General features: G+C 40.7%; 1 pseudogene; it reads right to left on the reverse strand.

The window, feature by feature from the left end:
* Nucleotides 1-2,010: 2,010 nt before the first annotated feature.
* The window catches only part of LOC101575227, a 24,884-nt pseudogene continuing 21,641 nt past the window's right edge, over nucleotides 2,011-5,253 (reverse strand).

Raw genomic sequence — 5,253 nt, forward strand, 5'->3', positions numbered from 1 at the left:
CAGAAATATGGGTATTTTTTCATTTTCTGATGTCTTCTTTAATTTGTTTTTTTATAATACTGTAGTTTTCACTGGAGAAGTCATTCAGTTCCTCGGTGGGGTTAATTCTTAAGTATTTAGTTTTTAAAATTACTTTTTATTGAAAACTGTCCTGAATGTTAAATGTCTACCTTTTCAATAAACAAATACAGTAACAGTAGCACACTAAAACAAAACATACTTCTGCTAGCCATTGTTTTTCAGTTTGGGGCAGTTTAAAGTTTTTCTTTTGTCACAAAAACAGGAATGTACCTACACAAAGGCTCAAAATGACCATCTTTTTAAACAAAAAGGCAATGAGTCACAAAAGACTATGACTAGAACATACAACTGGTTGATTCAGGTCTAATCAGGTTTGTTAACATCAGTCACATCTAATAACTCATCCGAAGTGTTCTTGTATAAAATATCATGTGAAGAAAAGAATTTATTTAAACAGAGGAGAATAAGAGGTATACAGTAGTAGTCTTTTAGTTATTCCTTTGTGTTCAGCAGCAGAATATTTCCAACAGCACACCCTACAAATGGACTTCTCTTCCACCCGATGAGTCATGATTCCACCTGAGTCTACAGGGTGGATTTCAGGGAAACAGCTGTAGCTCAGTTCCACAAGTGACGCCTAGTCACCAGTAACTGTCACGGTCATTATGCAGGTCCACAACACACTAGAACTTTGTGCGATATCCTATCCTCAAACTGTTAGAAGTGCTGGTCATTTACTTGCCATTCCAGTATTTATCTTATGTTTTACTCTTAGTACTTCTTTGTTATCATGAAAACTTTTTCTTAGTTCAATTGTTTCGAAACATTTAATTTTCTGAATATTGCTTAATCTTAATTTTTGTTCTAAGATTTATACTGTACCTTTGACTTACAATTTATTTTAAAGACATTGTGTGATATCTTCTCCTAGTATTAGAAACTTTAAAAAGTATATTTCCATTTTCTGTTGACTTAAAAAAAAGAGATTTGTACCTATGTTGTTTATTTATTATTTCTTGCCTATATCTTGTAATATGAGAAACTACTTTGGCAGTAACAATACACAATGTACTAACCATTGTTACTCTCCTAAAATCTTGTTTTGAGATTTTGTACCATTGTTTTTATTTTTTTCTTTAAAATAAAAATAACTGATGTCAAAAATAAATAAATAAACAAATGAAAAAGAAAAGAAAAGAATTTATCAATGTTTAACAATGTCTGTTTGTTCCTAGACAGTCTGACAAGTTTCCACAAAAAGTGTTTCCTGAGACATACAGAAATGCAACATTATTCTTCTTGAATCCTTACAGTTCAAGACTCTCCACTCAATAAAACAGCTGAGGATCTGAAACTGGAAAATATATTTGACTGCAAACAGCTTGTGAAACTTAATAATTCTTTCTTGTTTTGCATCATCAGAGGGCATCACTGGACTAATAACCAGCTTGTGGGCTCAGCATGCAGCTCAAGTGTGAAGGATACCCTTGGTCCAGGAGCCTCTGCTCTTCAATCCTGTGAGTGCAGATGTCTGACGGGCTGTTTTCTCCCCATTTGGTAATAACGTAATCTTCCTGTTAGTAAAAAGAGGTAACGAGCCCCTGTAGACCAAAGGGACTAGAGTCATAAGATGGAGATTTTCTCTTAACATTGTTTTATTTTGATGTTTGGAGCTCTCAATGCAGCATTGTAGAACAAGGAGCTTAGAATTTGCTGTGTCTAAAGGGCTAATAAAGGAAAAAGCTCTATTTATTCTTTGTGATGTGATGCACAGATGAAAAACTTAACACATAACAACAGAAGTTGGTCATTAATAAGTCACGCCTAGTTCTTCCACCTTTCTATAAGCAGACATCTTCAGTTGTTTAGCTCTAGTAGCTCTAATACCGCAGTATCATGGAGACCCTCTGATGATGAAAGAAAGAAAGAAAGATTATTAAGCCATTCTTCAGTGTCTCTTGTTCCTAAGTTTATGCAGATGATTACCTGTCAGTATTCTCTGCTGTTGTGTGTTGGGTGCTCCTGCTTTGAGGGTTGGCTGGGAGAGGGAGTTAGGGCAGGATGTCCCACCTGGGGAGACTATGAACCACTAGGATGCCTCCAAGGATAATCCCTTGCCCGGTTGCAGGAAGTCCTCCTGGAGGCACAGCTACAGTGCCTGGTGGATACCTACATGTGGCACCACTGAGGTCAGCATGAGTTCTTGCTGCTCTGTTACTGACCAAAGAGCTGCTATGACAAAAGATTCCTCATTCACACAGTTTCTTAAGCTTTCTGGCTTGACACTGGTGAGCACTTGGTGGCTCTCTGGCAAGTGCCTCCCTCACCTGCAGAGCTGTTTGATCACTACAACAGGCCCTGAGTGGGGGACACAGATGAGGCTCAGTGTATCTCTCAGTGCACCCTGAGCAAAGTTCACTGGCTCAGATTCATGCACATCAAGGGCTGGTCCTCCTGTCCTGCCCTTTTGGAGGGCTGAGCTAAGGCTTTCTCATCCACCAGGCCACATTAGGCTGCACTCACTAGGAATGCTTCTTGTTGCATCAGCATCATGGTAAAGTCATTGATGAGGTGGTTATGGGGCAAGGAGACACAGTCACTCTGATACAGCAAATCCCATAAGATGTAGACCCTTTGCATGAGCAGAGATTGCTCTATGCCAGCCTGCAAGTAGGGGATATAAAATATGGTGAATCCAACAGCCTTGGCTCAAACAGCAACCACCTTCCCCATGCAACCAAAGCCCAAAAGATCGTGTCTCTCCTTGGATCAGCTGCTCTGGGGGCTGCTTCTTGGGTCTGTTCCATGCTCTGTCCCTGAGCCCCTCCCTGCAGTGTCTGCTACAGCTGTGTGCTCCACGGGTACAGACTGAGGATGTGGCAGCTGGTGGGATTGGCCATCTTCCATACCTGCAGATGGGATACTATACATTGCAATCCCCAGCTCACCAGCAGCCCCATTGTCCACGTTGTTAGAGCCACTGCTGATCTGTGGAGAACTACCTGAGCAGCTCTCCTTGAAAGGAAAGCGACTGTCTCCATTTTGACTGAGCCTGACGCTATTTCCTTGTATTGATATGTACAGAGCTGGCTAGGACTTCTCTTCACCCTTTCAATTGGCCTTAAGCAATGTATATTGGTCTAGCTGAGGTGCTAGTGACAGTCTTTGAAGGTGGCATGTGTGTTTTTCTGGTAACCTACACCTGCTGCTCTTTAATGTGAGCTGGATCAAGACATGACGAAGAGCCAATGCTCCATGTTGCCAACTGGGATCGAGCCTTGAGGTAGAGATTATGACTTCCTGGGGCTGGAAAGATTACGTCAGAGCTGAAGCACCAGACCCCTGAAACACCAGATACTATCTCAATAGCATAATGCAAATTACTCTCTCTGTATATCCTCTCTGCGTATGGCAGAGGTAAATGTAGGCCACCTAGCTCAGCTCACAGTACTCACCTACTTCCCACACTTCTCAGTCATTCCTCCTCAAGCCACTTCTCCACTGAACAAAAACCTGAGTGTGGCCCTGGGTCAGTCTCTTTGTTCTGGAAAGCCATCTTCATGGCTGGACTTAGGGCTGCTTGGCTCCTCAATCATTATAAATATGTTTTAGTGTCTTTACTTTCACTATGGGTTACACTAGGAGTGTAGAATGGAATTAACTTGGTAGGATTCCAATAACGTATCTTTGGGCTTACAAATATTGACTTCTTAGACCAAGATGAGAACCTGGAGGGGACTGCTACAATTGGCACTCATTGTGGCCAGAACACACAACCTTCTCAACAGAATGACCACTAACCAAAATCATGTGCAAGTAATCCACTGGACTTTGTGTGAGCAATTAAAGGTAAGCGGAGTATTTTACTAATTATAATGCTCAGATGCAAGTAGCAAATAGGAATCTATTCATCAAGGGTAACAATGAGGCAAGCTCAGTCTTTATCTGCAGAAGAGAAAGAATTTATTTTATTGATTATGAAACTGTTAAAAGATTCAGGTATTAAGGTGTCATCTAAGCATGTTTTTAGACTATTCCAGGATACAGCTATATTTTGTCCTTATTTTTCCAAAGCTGGTACACTGGATCTCAGAGTTTTGCATGAAATAGGTGAAAGCTTTAATGTATCCAAAACTCAAAATAGAAAAACTCACTCACAAACTATAGCCACATATAACCTGGTGAACGGAGCCACCTCGTCCTTGAGGTGTAACAGCCTGGGAACAAATGTAGACCAACGAAAGTTTGCCATTGCCATTACAGAAGGCTCTTGTGCTAAGGACATGCCTATGAATAAGGTACTTGAGAGGGAAAAGGACTCTGATGGTACTATAACAAAAGAATCAGATCACTCCCAGGGTCATGTGCCTCCAAATGGACTGCTGGAGAAAAAGGAAGCTTGTTTAAATAGTTCAAATAGTCCAAAATATTCACTTTTGCAATGTATTCATAAAGAGATGGAAAACTTTTCTAATTTATGCACACACTCAGCTCCATTCTCCATACCTAATTCTAAAGCTAACACCTCAGAGGCCGTGCTTCCCACAGTCCCTTTCTCATCCATGCCACAGAGTCAGTTCAGTAACAGCCCCCCTTGTTCTCCACTCGTGAAAAAGCCGAACTACATGGAGATGAAGAAAGCTTTGAACCTTTTGCTCTTACAAGACAAGGGAGAGCATATTAGACAATGGAGCCCAAGCTCCCTATACTCTTGCTTGTTTGGATAACATAATTCAAGGCTTCCAAATAGCACCAAGGGATGTAACACATCTTGCTTGCACGTGTCTGTCCCCCATGTAATGGGTTACTTGGATTTTGAACTCACTGAGGTCATTTTCTGCAAATTTGTAGCAGGGTGCTCAAGACCACTCAGTAGTTTAAAAATCACAGCCTTATACCCTCATGTCTGGGGAATTCCTCCTAAGACTGATGAGTTCTTTTTATAACTGTCCTTAGCAAACAGCACACAGTATTTGTGTAGATTGAAGGTTAATAAGCTCAGAATGTGTTAAGTTGTAGTAACCTAAGTCAGAGTGATTCATGTTGATGTATGTGTACCTGAGACAATCAGCCCCTATATAACAGGTGATAATTAAGTTTAGGCCAGACTGCCTGTCATCCTTGTAGCAATGTGGCTAATGATTTTGTTCTGTTAAAACTCAAAGAAATTTCATCTGGATATTGTACTCAATCTATTGTCAGGTTAACCTGTGAATTGTTCCTGTATGTCTT

The sequence above is a fragment of the Octodon degus genome, unplaced genomic scaffold, assembly GCF_000260255.1.
Source record: "Octodon degus isolate 3935 unplaced genomic scaffold, OctDeg1.0 scaffold00007, whole genome shotgun sequence".
NCBI classification, from domain to species: Eukaryota; Metazoa; Chordata; class Mammalia; order Rodentia; family Octodontidae; genus Octodon; species Octodon degus.